Source organism: Hyperolius riggenbachi, chromosome 4 (assembly GCF_040937935.1).
Source record: "Hyperolius riggenbachi isolate aHypRig1 chromosome 4, aHypRig1.pri, whole genome shotgun sequence".
NCBI lineage: Eukaryota > Metazoa > Chordata > Amphibia > Anura > Hyperoliidae > Hyperolius > Hyperolius riggenbachi.
This window is the reverse complement of record NC_090649.1, coordinates 468,821,667-468,837,870: the sequence shown is the minus strand read 5'-3', so window position 1 is coordinate 468,837,870 and position 16,204 is coordinate 468,821,667. Positions and strand designations below refer to the sequence as shown.

The 16,204-nt window shown below is 43.5% G+C and overlaps 1 protein-coding gene across 7 annotated transcripts in view; it reads left to right on the top strand.

The window, feature by feature from the left end:
• Positions 1-16,204, top strand: part of USH2A (usherin) — a 1,078,291-nt gene that overhangs the window by 613,760 nt on the left and 448,327 nt on the right. The window lies entirely within an intron of this gene.

The window sequence follows — 16,204 nt, the reverse complement described above, 5'->3', positions numbered from 1 at the left end:
TGGATTTCTGATTTCTGCTTTCCGAGTTGTAATTTCTGATTTCCATGGAGTCTTTTTTTGGGGGGTAATTTTTTGCATTTTCTGACTAGCCAAATACTTTTGCGTTGACTGGCCAAACACTCGAGTTAATACGGTTAAAACTACCAAGTTGCGGTAATGCGGAAATGACGATTTCCAATTTCAATTCTGCAAAATCCGGATGAGCAGCCCCTGCCTTGGTCTCACCATCTTTAGTTGAGTCAGCACCATTCTTGTATTAAAGCTCTTTTATTGTATCAAAAGTACAGAGCACATCGTTTTTCCTCTCCTGAGTGCTTGCTTCACATTGTTTGGATTGCCTGCCTTAGTCTCATGGACCCCCGAACTACTATATGTGGAAACCCGCTCGTTCTGCCACTCTAATGTGGCCTCCGGGGACGAACGTTGTTAAAACAGCTCAGGAGATTTGGGCGCAGCCGGCGTCACCACAGGCCGTAGTAGGAATTAAAGCTATAGGGGTGCACACTGAGTAACTTCAGCACAGTCAGAAGACGGAGCTTAAGTTACTTTGAAAACACTGTAATTTGTCCGCCAGCAATGGCTGGATGCTGAATTACATCATTCCCACCATCCACGTGGAGGGGGAATAGTAATTAATGCCGCCAGGACTTGTGCAGGAGCAGGGTAAGCCGTATATCGGCTGTATCCTGTGCCCAAGTCTCCTGGCGGCTATTTTATATGTACGCTCCGGGAATTCCCTGATTTCCATCTTGTTGGTATCACTGCTGAAAATTCTTGTTTCAGAAGCCAATCCTCACAGTGTTAATACCGTGTTTACTGAAAACTCTCGATTACAAGGCCAGTTTTTGCATCAGCAGAACTATTGACCGCATTGACTTCAATTTGCCTTTGGTACAGGAAAATCGGAACACAAAATTTGATATTTTCCCGTGGAATGCCGAATATCGGTGAAATCGGAATTCATCTGTTTTGATCAACCCTACTCAGGACACTGATATTTCAAAACATTAGTGCTAGATGACAGTAAAATACTCTAATCTACGGTATTCCTGTTCACTAGCAGCAGATAGAAGTAATATTCACTAACCGCACACAACTGCGAGAAGGAAACATTTAATGCATGACAAGCTGTCACGGACCCAAAACTACATAACCATTCCGAGGCAATTTGTATGAATCTTTAATGTTTTTTCCAATGAACTGAACATATTTATTTCCAGTGTTGTTTCCCCTGAATGCATAGTTTATATAGCAATTGTGAATTTTTATTGGCGTTGGCACCGTTGCAGTGCTTTTTATGTCGGAACGCTGGCACGACTATTGGGAAGCGCTCAGAAAATATATCAAATGCAGAATAATTGCTGGTAAAGGCCCATTCTAAGGACAGCCGGAGCGTTCGCGTCGTTGTTTACGGCTGGGAATAAAGTTAAATAAGTTTTGAATGGCGGCTTTTATTTGATGACCTTGTGATAAGTTAATAGCCTAGATCATTAGTTATACTGACTACAGCTCACGCTGCCTTTTATATAATGGCCAGGGTGTATATTATCATTTAGAAGAATTATACGAGAAAACACAGCATTAGGCTCACAGCTAAATGTACGTTATCAATATGAGGAATACACTAATTAAAAGTGTACTTTGGCAGAAATGATGCTGTTGTAATAACTCTGTGGCCAGTCAGGTGATAAGAACAACATAATATTCTGAATAAAAATAACAATATTCTGAATATACTTTGTACTGTATTAGATAAACACTTGAAAATTCTGCTAAAAAGTGTCAGTTCTGAAGTGTCCTACTACAATTAAACATACTAAACGGGCAGCAATGGATCCTATAGGGTTTTTTCTTTGGTGATTCCTGTAATGGCCAAGAATACCTAGGTGAGAAGTATGGAGAGACCGGGAGCCCAATGCTGCAGTATCGCCAGGTATAGGGAATATAACATAATATACTCACAAAGGTGGGTGGCAGTTCCTGCAAATACCGTATAGGCCTGCAGGGAATTAACCGTCCCTGCTCCAGGTCCTGCTGGATACTGGACGGTCTGCAAAGCTATTACCTCCAAAGGAGGTCTGACTGGTAATGGGTAGGATGGAGGTGCCCAATGTGTGTTCTATTTTAGTATTTTTAAATAAAAAAATATATATAAGATAAAAAGAGAGGTAATTGCTTACCTATCTAGAAGATATAGACACCAGTTCAAGTGGAAAAAAGTTTTCATTTAAAAAGCAATCTGACAACGCGTTTCATGGGTCATGGCCAGCTTCCTCAGGTCAATACAAAATGCATTGATAGCATAGGGGATAGAGTGTAGGTGCCTCTAATACCTCTAGGTATGACGTGTGAAATACCCAACTGCAGTCAGGCAAGTGAGTGGGGAGGTGGATGACGTCCTGCCCCTCCTCTTCCCAAACCTCTCTCTATAATTGCAAGGGCAATCAGAGTGATCGATTGGCTGCTACTTTAGCCGAAAGGTTGTCGATATGTGATATGTGAACTATATTATGTGTATAGATTAATGAACTTTAGCACTAGGTACTCTTGCATGAGCACTTTTTTACCCCTGATTATTACCTTTTAAGGGAGTGAAACATGTAAGGTTTTTTTATGTAGGGTGATTTTTTTTATTGCCAATTAGCGGTGTAAATTGAGGTGACCCCTATTGCTAATTATTGGGGTCACTAACCATTAAACCACTAACCTTAATCCAGCTAACCTCAATTCACTAGGCACTCTTGCACAAGCACTTTTTTGTACCCCTGACAAAGCCCCCATTTTAAGGGGGTGAAACAAGTAGGGGTGTTTTTATGTAGGGTGATTTTGTATTGGCTATTAGCAGTGTGAATTGAGGTCACTAACCATTAATCCACTGACCTCAATCCACTGACCTTTTCATTTCACAAATGTTTATAGTGGTACAACCAATGTTTTTTTTTCCTAATTATTAAAAGATAAGTGTAACGATTGGTGTAGCAACACAGATGTCTGATTATTTGTGATCTGCAGAATCACCAATAATACAGGCGTTATACCTGATTATGTGGTGATCTGCAGCATCACCAATAATACAAGTATAGCTAAAGACCAATTAAATATGTAGTGCTTGGTGCAACAGTAACAGAATGAGTAGCAAAACCTCACCAGAGGAGCTGGTGGGTACTATTAGAACACAGTAACTGATTAGTTTGACTCCCTCTAACCAGAGGAGCTGGTGAGTACATTCAGTACACAATAACTGACAGTTTGGCTTTACGTCACCACAGGAGCTGGTGGGTACTGTCCATACAATAACTGATAGTTTGGCTTCACCTCACCAGAGGAGCTGGTGAGTGCTATCACTGCACAATAACTGACAATTTGGCTTTACCTCACCAGAGAAGCTGGTGGGTACTGTCAGAAGAGCACCTCACCAGTGACAAGGGCTCACTGGTGAGTAGAGAGGTCAGACAAGCAAAGGTCAGTAACGAGCGAGCTGGTACAGTACAGAATCGACAGGCAAGAGAATGATAAGATATCAGGCAGGGTTCAGTAACAGAATCAGATAGGCAGAAGCACAGGAACGGTAATCAAAGAGCAGAGTCAGAGGGTAGCAAGAGTCATATACAATATATCAATACAAATGTTAATAATATCCTAGTCTTGTGTGAAATCCCTGGTTTCCTCACAGATCAAAGCACACCGGATACTATCTAAGGTCTGAGCGCTAGCACATAAGTATTTGCAACAGCAGACAAGTTGCGAGTGAACAGCGAAGGCTTTTGAAGCAGAGGAGACCCCACGGCCGTGCCCACTCCAATCAGCCAATCCGGAGCGCTGATAGTCACCTCTGACGTCAGCCGACCAGCTGGTCAGCTGATGCGCCTCCTCCCTGCATAAAGGTCTTGTCTCCGCGCGCTCCCGCGCGATACAGCAGCCCTATGTGCCAATGACAGACCCGTCCTCGGCGTACTAGATGCCAGAGGCACGGGTGAAGTCCCTGAGCATGGAGGCGAGGCGGATGCGGAACCACCCTGTGTGTCCACAGCCGCCCTGACAGCGGATGTTACAATAAGTTTTAGGTCTTAGTCTCCTCTAAGAAGGTAATAATTGTGTATTTAGTCGTATCAGGTGTGTGTAAAGAGTCATTTTGCCTTCGTAAAACAGAAGGTATTTGCGATAATTCAGCTGTAAGTGAGCAACTGTGGTTTCCCAGGATGCATCACTCCCAAATATGCAAATCATCTCTTTATGCTCTTGAATGCCAGGCTGCACATCCAGAACCGCTGGTGTATATTGAGCCAATAAATTTTACAGGGCCACACCAATCCAACTGTGGTTTCCCATGATGCATCACTCCCGAAGTTGCAATTTGCTTATTTATACACTTGAAAGCTAGGCACACATTCAGAACTGCTGGTGTATAGTGAGCCTATTGCTAATACTTTTTACAGCGCCACATCAACCCAACATGCAGACAGCCTGTGTCTGACTTCTTTGTCCTCATCAGGTATGGATTGATATGACTGTATGGGCTTGGACATGGCCAGATTTAGGCCAAGGCCATCTAGGCCATGGCCTAGGGCATCACAGGAGCAAGGGCATCAAAGCAGCAGGCTAAACTGTTGCAGAATTTCCAAGCTTGCAAATCCTGCAATGCAGGGAGAACAGGCTAGCGCTGCTAGCCGCCTGTGCAGCAGCCACCTTGCTCTCTGTGCACGTTTGCATTGTGGCCTGCAGCTATGGACTTGAGCAGCATTGGAGATGGAAAGGAAGAGGAGGCTTCTGCACTGGAGACAAGTGGAGAAATTAATGACACTGACGGCTGCTGTGGTGTTAAGGTGAGTTGGCTACCTATACTGAAAAGGGGTGGGGGGGAGTGGGAAAAGGAGGGATTAAGGGAGGCATTAAGATACCTATACTGGAGGGAAAGGGGGGAGGGGTCATCTCGCTACCTATACTGGATGGGGAGTCATCAGGCTACCTATACTGGAGGGAAAGGGGGGGGAGGGGTCATCTCACTACCTATACTCAAGGGGGGTGGCTGGTGACAGCGGCCTAGAGGGGTAAAGAGTACAAATCCGGCCCTGGGCTTAGACCAGTACTAAGAAATACCTGGACAGCTCATAGTGACCCAGAATCACCTAGATGGTATAATAAAATGTTACTCTACTCAGGCTCCCTTCCATGCCCACCCACCCCTCCATTGCAGAGATTTATGGCAGCGATGGGAAGTGGATGTAGTACAAACTCACCTTCCGGGGCTCCATGGGTGCTAAATAACTCTTTGCAAATAGCGTTCTCAAACCACCAGGGGGCAGACGGTGTCTGATTTGATTTATTATTTTAGCGCATATTATATTTTTCATTCTGTCTTTAATATAATCAGTTGCTTGTAATGTGAGCATTTTACCATACTTACTAGTGTGGCTGGATAGTTTACTGGTTAAAGGCACCAGTACAGTGGTGTAGCTAAGGAGCTATGGGCCCCGGTGCAAGTTTTACATTGGGGCCCCCCAAGCACTCTATACATAATTAATACGGTGCACCAAAACCTGGAAAAGGATGGGGAGCAGTTTGTTAATGATTACCACTATTGAAAGCATCTATAGAAGTGATTATTACCAGCACAAGATCAATAGAGAGCTAATACTGTGGTTGAGGAAAGGCACCTCGGGGCCCCTCTAGCCCAAGGGCCCCGATGCGGTCGCAACCTCTGCACCCCCTGTTGCTACGCCACTGCACCAGGGTTTGAATCTCTGCTCTTCCTGTTCAGTAAATCAGCACCTATTCAGTGAGGAGACCTTGGGCAAGACTCCATAACAGTGTATAGAGGGGATAGGGTATGGGGAAAGGTTAGGGACATAAGTAGGTAAATAAACATCACCTTTGCCAGGTTGGGCAGTGGTCCTGAACCTTATTTGTGGATGCAAATTAAATTAACATAGGGCTCTTTAGGACTCAACGGTGAATGCAAAATAGAAAACTTTATTGACTATAAATTAAACATATTTGCAAGACCGACTGAAAATGCACACGGAGCTATAAAAGCAACAGCGCTGTTGTCAATTAAAACCAAGCCAACATCCAGACCACATTGACACACTTCACACCATACGCATGCAGATGTTTACGGGGTACCCCATCAGTGGCACTAGGATTAGTCCGCCTGTGGGAAGAGGGACAGCCTAGATTCAAAAACACACAGGATTCTGTGGCAAAGTGTCCAGTGTCCTCCAAATAGACGTGAAATGTCTCATTCAAGTGAACTGGCACATTTTAAATCATATATTCACTGTGTGTAGGTTCTCATACTCACGACCTCCAGATGTCCATCGCAAGTTTAACTGAGATACTTCACCTGGCTACTCAATCAGCCGCACAGGCAGGCTGCACCAATTGTAATCCACAAAGGGGGACCCCCCTGGGTGCGATCCGGTCCGGCGTGTAGTCCAAGAACACTTGATGGGTCTCGGACTTCAGTAACTGGGAGATCAGCAGAGCGCGTCGGCAAGTACGCGGTGGGGGGCAGCCGGATCTGCTCACCCCCTTTTCCTCCAAATGATCAGCTCACCCGTAAGAGTCCAGGCATAAACACCCTGGACTGGTCTCGATTCACGGCGGCCGGCTTGTTTGGTAGGACGCCGCGCTCCACGCGCAGAGACTCCATAACAGCGCTACTGCCTACCCTAGCGGCTGCAGTTCCAGCCTTTGAGTCCGCCAGGAGAAAAGCACAATATAATTGTTCTGTGTCGTCTACTTTATTGCAAGGAATAAAAAAGGTCATTTAAGGATACTAGGCTTCACACACTCCTCTGCCTAGATATAGTAAACAAAGATCTGCACCTAACAATGCAATGTCCTAACATACAAAGCAAACATTAAACAAGTTATCCCAGAAAGTGTGTGAGCGATAATGGGGTGTTTTTTCCTCTTATGGGGGTCACATCGTGCTCCTGTTTGGTATGCACAGAAACCAGCTACCTTTTAAAAACAGGTTGACATTGGTGATGTCCGTTAATTTGCTTAAATCTAATTGGCTCTTTTATCAGTCAAACCTTTATGGATTGGCGATTGATCAGGAGGGGTCAGCTATGACTGTGCATGTAGTTAAATAATTGAGCCACAAGTTGAAGCCATCATTGCATAGCAATAAGTGGAATGCAGAGAAACAAACGAGGATAGAGTCAGAAGACATGGAAAATCCGGAAGTTTTTTTTTTTTCTGGCTGTTCAAGTTCAAAACAAAGGCATTCCACAATATGAAAATTTTAAATACACTTCATTTTGCCTGGAGCCTTGAAGTTCTTTTAAGGTGATAACCCAAACTATTTTTTTGTAATCTTACATCAAAGAAATAAAGAGAAGCTTCTTAATGGACCAATATCGTGAAAAAGTATAAAATGTAAAATACATGAAACCGCATAAATAAAAAGTACCTCTCCCAGAGTAAAAAAGAGCCATACATTACTTTGCTCCTATGCTGCTGTCAGTTACAGTAGGTAGTAGTAATCTGACAATACTGACAGTTTTTCTTGACTAGCCCATCTCCGTGTGGGGGATTCTCATGGTTTTCTTTATTTTCAAAAGTACTTGTTGAATGGCAATTGCTCAGTTTAACTGCCAGAATAGTGTGCAAACAGGTAGGAGGGGTGGCCTGCATCATTGTAGAGATCCTTTCTAAGGAGTGCTTTTGTAAAGAATACATGAAATAAATGAAATATTTAGAACCCCCCATGAAGAGATGGACTAGTCAAACACCTGTCAGTTCTGTTAGATTTCTACTAACTACTGTAAGTGACAGCAACGAAGGAGAAATCTCTGGGGAAAAAAACATACTTCTTATTTATATGTGTTTACATGTATTTTTTGATTTTTTTGTGATAGTAGTCCTTTGAGAGATAAAAGCCGTTAAGTTTGAATTAATTCTTACTGGGTCATATTTACTAGTAGTAAAACATTACCGGTATGTATGGCTTTTCAGTAGAGCAGATTGCACAATACTCTCAAACCATGTTACGTAGGTAATGCGTTTTTTTGCTTAGAGTAATACGCTATGGGCTACAGAGGGTCCAGAAACCCATAAATTACTGTGGAGTTATGTTTGCTGTCCCCATTACCTGCATGTACTTTTTGCACCTCAATAAATTAAAATGCACCTAAGGATCCAGATGTTTAGTGGACTTTCTTTACTGGGGAGGATTTCCACAAGGCCTAGGGGTGGGTCTATGGGAATTTTTGACCATTCTTTCAGAAGAGCATTTGTGTAGTCAGGCATTGAAAATGGACAAGAAAGCTTGGCTTGCAGTCTCCGCTGTAATTCATCCCAAAGATGTTTTTATCAGGGCTTTGTGCTGTCCTGTCACGTTCCTCCCCACCAAACTCTCTTTTCCATGTCTTTATAGACCTTGCTTTATGCACTGGCGTCATACTGGAACAGTAGGGGCCATCTTCCAACTGTTCGCATAGAGTTGGGAGCATGAACTTGCCCAAAATATCTTGGTGTCATTAAAGAGGAACTTCAGCCTAAACAAACATACTGTCACTAAGTTACATTAGTTATGTTAATTAAAATAGATAGAGCTTGTTTGATACTACTTTGGAGTGGTGCCGATCCCTTGGGATTTATTGATTGCTGGTGGTCTCTTTGGACACTGAGACTTGGATCGTGGCACACCAATTGTTTTCCTATGTGGTGCTCCTCCTAAACTTTGTGTAATTAAAATAGATAGGTAATATAATCTCTTACCCACCCTGTTTTAAAAGAACAGGCAAATGTTTGTGATTTCATGAGGGCAGCCATCTTTTTGGTTGAAAGGAGGTGACAGGGAGCATGAGACACAGTTCCAACTGTCCTGTGTCCTGATCACCCCTCCCAGTTGCTAGGCAACGAGAACAACATCATCAGAAATCCCATCATGCTTTGCACAAAAATGCCCAGGCAGTTTTCTTTGATGGGGCGGAGCTTAGCTTCTGTGCGGCCAAAAATTAGGCTTGGATAAGAAAAAATAAAGTTCTGATGCTGTGAAACTGTTAAAGAAACAACAAGCCTTTTCAGTGCTGCTGAGTAGGTTTTTAGTCTGGAGGTTCACTTTAAGTATTTAGTGTACCTTTAACTGGAATTAAGGGGCCAAGTCTGCTCCTTGATAAACAACCCTACATCATAACCCCCCCCTTCACCAAACTTTATACTCGGAACAATGCAGTCAGGCAAGTACCGTTCTCCTGGCATCTGCCAAACCCATAGTTGTCCATCAGATTGCCAGAGAGAAGCAGCATTGATTCGTCACTTGAGAGAAAATATCTCCACTACGCTAGAGTTCTAGGCTGGCTAGCTTGCATTGATGCTGCTCACTCTGACAACTACCGGTAAGTCCAGAATAGCTCCGCTTCTGATTTGAACAATTGAAGGATCCTAAATGAAAGCTGGCCATATGATGGAAGTATCTACCGGCAGCACAGGATTTAATTTTCTCATCCATCGACTATCTATGGCTACCATTCTACTACGAATTCTCTTGAAAAGAACTTCACAATACATTAGACAAAAATATCATCCAAGTTACATCAATTATTGAGATTCAGTTTGAAATAATGTCTGTGGTCCGCCAGAGTCCCAGCTTCTGATGTAGGTCATGTGATTGGGAGCCAGAGGGGGCAAGCACATAGTGAGTGGTTGCTAGGAGGAAGAGGACACCTGACGCATTGTGAGCAGGTCCATATTTTTACACAGCGCCGCTGCACTTACAAGTGGAATGGAAGAGAAGGGCATAACTGCGCAAAACAGCACTGGAGATTTTGGCCCTGCTATAGGCCGTATTGTGGATTACGGCTTTAGCGACACTGAGACAGTAATTTGGGCCCAAATTACTTTATAAACAGCGTAATTCGGCCGCCAGCAGTAGTTACGTCTTTCCCCTAAGTCCAATGCAGGAAATGCATTTAAATTCACAGTGCGGTTGCCGTGTGCTGGTCTGGCTGGTTGCCGATCTGAGGTGGCAGCATCTTCAGTACTGGCAGGTGACCTCTGCGGAAAGTTCATTTAGGGCGGAGCTAGATATCAATATACAGCAATATACAGCTGTAAGAAGTGTGTTCTGATGCTGAAACCAGGATATAATAAACATAAAACAGTCTCCACAAGTTCTGTACTGAGTGGAGCTGTCCAGGTGCTGAACTGTCTGCGATCTGTGTGGGCTGCCTCTGCTATGGAGCTGTCCAGGTCCTGAACGTCTGACGTGTGCTGCTTGCTGCATTCCTCGTGGAACTAATTGAACTGAGACCCCGTAGTATCAGGAAGTGGAATGCCAGTGAGGCTGAGAGGTGGCCTATACCTCGGATGCTGAGTCGGGCCCAGAAGGCCATAGAATCTGGTGAGTCTTTCCCCGAAGGGGGGGGGGGGGGGGGCTTTTATTTCACTTCGCCTGCTAATGATGTGCAAGCACAGTTGAGCGCTTATCCATTTACTTAAAGGAACTTGATTGATGGTGCACACATCCAGGAAGAGCGCACCCACCATCATTATTTGTCTATATTAGACTTTTACGTGGTTTTGCTTGCAAAGCTGGACTTACGCTTCTTGTACGAGCACAGTATTTGTGGTGCTTATTGGTGTTAATTAAGTCCTAACTCCTTTCTATCTTGAGCTTCAGCTATCGTGTTCATTGATCATATCAGTCTACATTTTGAGCTTGATTCACTAAGACAAACATAATGCCTTATCAGAGTTAACACGCCTTATCAGAGTAGCATAACGAGCGCTACAAACTTATGCCTGCTAATTGGCAATGACGAGAGCTCCACTCGTCCTGCCCCTGAGCCCCTGCGGGTCCAATCACGTTAAAGGACAGTATCCCCGCACTTTGATTGGTCCAATAGGCTGCCTGTCTCTTGACAGGAAACTTGACAGGAAGCCTATTGGGCCAATCAAAGTGCGGGGATAATGTCCTTTAAAGTGGTTGGACCCGCAGGGGCTCAGGGCAGGATGAGTGGAGCTCTCATCATTGCCAATTAGCAGGCATACGTTTGTAGCGCTCACTATGCTACTCTGATGAGGCGTGTTAACTCTGATAAGGCATTATATTTGTCTTAGTGAATCAAGCCCTTAGTGTCCTATCCAATGAGTGTTGATGGAGTTCTCCTTTAAAGCGGACCAAAACTCAGAACTTTCTTTCTGCTCTGAAAGTCAAGCAATAGCAATAATAACATTTAAAGAAAAAACATTTCTTTGTTACAGCTGATACAAATCCTGCAATAAATCTGCAGTGTGGTTACTTCCTGCTTTCATGGAAGTAGACATGGGGTTAACATCCTGTGCTTACAAGTTAGCTGCTTTGCTGAGGACTGCTGAGATTCCTGAGCTGACACAGCGGAGAGATCAAATTACAGTTGTGATTAGTCACAGATGAGGGGGGATTTCTCTATGTTTTCCTTGTGCCCTTTGCAAGAGTTCAGGTCCATTTTAAGCCATTTTGGATCTTTATTAGATTAGCTACCATAAGGTGAATAAAAATCACATTCAAACACGTAGCGCAATCTAGAGATAAAAATTAAAATTGTGCTCGATTGAAAAGAAAAAAAAAATCTATCTTTGAAAGTAACAGCATAAAATAATAGACTAAGTATTTCATTTTATCACTGCTTAATGTTGTCTGCGGTGATATGCGTGAATTACTGGGGTAATAACAATAAAGGGGATAAAGTTACAATGGTTTCTGAATGGAGATGTACGCATCCACATTCCACGTTCAGGAACTATTCAAGCCTGCGGCAAAACTCCGCTAAACCCAACAAGTGTGAGAAATCTCAGGCTGATTATTTCAGGGAAAAATGAAATCTCTGCGACGCATCTTTAGAGCGTCCTTGGGGTGAGTGTAGGAGGAAAATACTGCTGTTTTTCTTTCCCGTCAATACACAACGGACCAGATCCCTCTGTAGTATTTGGAGATGTTATACTATACAAGGCACGGGTGTTGGTATTTTAAAACTAAACCCTAGGCAGAAAACTTAAAGAGGAACTCCAGCCTAAACAAACATACTGTCATTAAGTTACATTAGTTATATTAATTAAAACAGATAGGTAATATAATCTCTTACCCACCCTGTTTTAAAAGAACAGGCAAACGTTTGATTTCATGATGGCAGCCATCTTTTTGGTTGAAAGGAGGTGGCAGGGAGCATGAGACACAGTTCCCACTGTCCTGTGTCCTGAGCGCCTCTCCCAGTTGCTAGGCAACGTGAATAACAACATAGGAAATCCCATTATGCTCTGCACAACATCAGGGAAAAAACGGCCGGGCTTTTTTTCTTTGATGGGTGGAGCTTAGCTAAAAATGCAGCTAAAAATGATGCTTTGGTAAGAAAAACAAAGTTCTGATGCTGTGAAACTGTTAAAGAAACACCAAGCCTTTTCAGTTCTGCTGAGTAGATTTTTAGTCCGGAGGTTCACTTTAAGTGTGCACTATATGTTATACACTAATTGTCTGAACTGTAGGACCACTATCACAAAAAAAATTAAAATTTAAAATTTATGAAAACACATCAATAAAAAGTAAATTTCTCCCAGAGTAAAATGTGATGTAATTTACTTTTCTCCTATGTTGCTGTCCAGGGGCGTCGCTAGCCCCAAAGATCAGTGGCACGTGCCCTGGATCTATTCTGGGGTGCCCTGGATGTCCTCCAGGCAGAGTCAGCTGTGGTACCTCAATGGCGAGCATGCTGGGAGCTGTGGTGCATCTTTTGGGGGTATGCTGGGTGCTGTGGTGCCTCTATGTGGATATAGTGGGTGCTGGGGTGCCACGCTGGGCACTGTGATGCCTTTATGGGGGCATGTAGGGAGCTGTGGTTCTTCTATATGGGCATGCTGGGAGTTGTGGTGCCTGAATGAGAGCCCCATGGAAGCATGGGAAGGGGTCCACTAGAAGGTCAGGGAATGTGATCAGGCAAGCCTGTCCAGCAGAAAGCCAGACCAGCCAGCACAGAAACAGAGTCGCAGCCTATTTATGGGATATGCTGCATGAGAGGAGGCTTCACGCAACATTTTCCTGAGCAGGCCTACTTAGACCGCTGTTCAGTTCATGTAAATGTGGCTCCACCCATGACCACACCCACATTCTGGTGCATGGCCACACCCATTTTCCAACTGGAGTGCCCAAATGTGCCTCAGATCTCTAAGGATACTAGCAATGCCTCTGTTGCTGTCACTTACAGAGAAATTCCAAACAAGAATTGAACTTTCAGTAACTTATACCCCCTTTTACATGAGAAATCTATTCCTTTTCACAAACAGACCAACAGGGGGCGCTGTATGGCTGATATTGTGGTGAAACCCTCCCACAAGAAAATCTGAGTACGTACTCTTGGCAGTTTCCTGTCTGTGAACCTTGCTGCATTGTGGGAAATAGCTGTTTACAGGGGTTTCCAACTGCCAAAACATTATTTTCACTGGAGTTCCTCTTTAAGGCTGTTTCACGTCTCATTCAAAGTCATATTGGTGACAATGCTGGAACGAGGGGACTGATAGGGGACAGGGAATGCTCAATAGGATCTAGAGCCTTTCCTATCCATAGGTGAGTGACTTTTTTCACTTCAGTTTTTCTTTTTTTAATTTAAAGAACAATTGAAGTGAGAGGGATATAGACAGAGGCTGCAATATTTATTTCTTTTTAAGCTATATTGGACCAGTTGCCTGGCTCTCCTCCGTCTCCTGTTTATCCTCTGCCTTTTGCTGATGTGATTAGCAGAAGCCGGCACTAGGGGAGCAGTGAGGGTGAGGAGTAGGGATGGTCGGAAATGCCAATTTCCGATTCCGCGGTCATTCCGCCATTGCCAAATACCGATTCCGCTTTCCGCTACCAATTTCCGCATTCCAAGATTATGTTAAATAAACCCTGAAAATTTGCTATTAACCATTAAAGTCGGCGGATTTTTACTGTAATGTAAATGCAGAAAATAGGCAGATGCAGATTTTCTGCATTGTACATTACAGTAAAAATCCGCCGACTTTAGCGGTTAATAGCAAAGCCCCCGTAAGTCCTAGAAACACCAAGGGTTTTTAAGGGTTTATTAAACTGAATCTTGTGAACAAGATGCAAAAAAAAGTTTTCAAAAAGACCTTATAGTTTTTGAGAAAATCAATGTTAAAGTCGGGGGGAATTTCCGCGATTTCCAGCGGAAATTTCCGCGATTTCCGGTGGAAATCCGCCTAACGCACTTGCATTACAGATTTCCGCATTCCGATGCGGAAATGCAATTTCCGATCGGAAATTGCATTTCCGCGGAATCCGAATGAGCATCCCCAGTGAGGAGAGGTCTCTGATCGCCATGGGCTCCGATGGGTTAGGTGAGGTGTGCTGCCGCTGCTTTCCTCTATTCAGGGAGGAGAACACTTGGGAACGGAGGAAAATATGGGGGGGAGCGAAGGAGGACAAAGGGGGACAGAAGAGGAGACATGGGAGACACCAGAGGACACATGGGAGGCACAGGAGGACACATGGGGACACGAGGTACAAGGGTGACAAAATAATTGGGGAGAACATTAAAAAATATATATTAAAATATTCCTGGACAATGGACACACCAGGTTTTTTTTAACATTATTAACACATGAAATAACAATTAACTTTCACAAATTGTACTTTTAACATATAGTAAAGAGAAGACAGCCAAATTGTGGCAGTAATACTCCAGTAATCTCAAGGGAAAAAAAACAAAAACAGGAAAAATTGATATCTACAGAGAAATCATAGAAATACAGTTAGCTTGGTTGAAAAAAAAAGGCACCTGTCCATCAGGAGGAAAAAAGACATTCGTCCAATCAGAAATAATTTTATTAAACGAGATAAATGCATAACGAAAAATAGAAGCATGCAATAGCCTAGATTTGGGATCTGAGTTTCATAAAAATTAAATCAATTTGAATCAAACAAGATTTTTCTTTTTTTAGAGCTCGTTCACACTAGAGGCGCTTTGTGATTTTTTTTTAAGTGCTGGCGATTTTTCAAAATTGAAGTGCTTACACCAACTCAAATACAAAGTGGGCCGAAATTGTACACTAGGACCTAGTCACGGGCCAATCTCAGTGTCTACTGGCCACCTCCCTCCCTTATAAAGTTACCAGGTGCTTAATGGCCTCCTGCCAACCCCTATACAGTTCCCTGAAGTCTGAAGTCTAGTGGTCCTCACTCTCCTAAATAGATCCCCGGTGTCTAGTGGTGCTCCTCACTCTCCTAAATAGTCCCCCACCCTCCCCTATACAGCTCCCTAGTGTTTAGTGCTTTCACCCTACCTCCCACATATGGCGTCCCTAGTGTTCTAGGGCTTCACCTCCTGTATAGCTTCCCTGGTGGTCTAGAGTGGGCCAAACATAATGCAAAGTGGGGGAACCCTTTGAGGGCCAAATTTAATGGCTCTGAGGGCCAGATTTAGCCCACGGGCCGGAGTTTGACATATATGGCTTACACCATTATTCTCTATGAGACAGTTCACATCTGAGTGGTTCGTTTCCGATCAGAAAAGCGGTGCATGGGCCATTTTTGAGGTGATTTTGCCTCAATGGACGGTATAGGAAAAACGCAAAACGCTAAAAAAATCGCTTTGTGCAGCGATTGCGTTTAATACATTGTATTTATTATTTTCTGGGTCAAAGAGTTCACTTCCTGACTTGCGTCAGGGGGTGAATTAAAAAACGCTTGGGAAAAGCACTTTTCACAAAAACGCAACGCCCACCCAAGCGCCGGGAATCTAAAAAAAAAAATGCGTAAAAAATAAAGCCCAGCACTAACAGGAGCGGAACTCAATGTGAACAAGGCCTTAAAGTGGAGTTTTACTTTAAATAACTTTTGTTATTTCCATTCAATCTGGTGCTCCCCTTTCCTCCCACACTTGGTATCTCCAAGCCTAGACACGTGTCGGGGAAACAGATCAACATGCCGCACTATGAAAGTTTAAAAAGGAAAAGAAAAACAGCGAGCGAACGGCTCAGACTGATAAATTTCAAGAAAAATAAGTTGTTCTACAGTCTATCTGCTGCCATTTCCTATCCCCAGTCATGTAATGACACCGCCAAATCACTAGGAAAAATGCTCATCCTCGGCTTTTCAGCCACAATCCAATGGAGAACCCTTTGAGTTATTGGTCGCCACAACTCCATTTCAGGCCCGGCTTCCTATATTAAACTCTGAAAGAAGATATTCGGCAATGACCCAGTTTATCATGAACACACA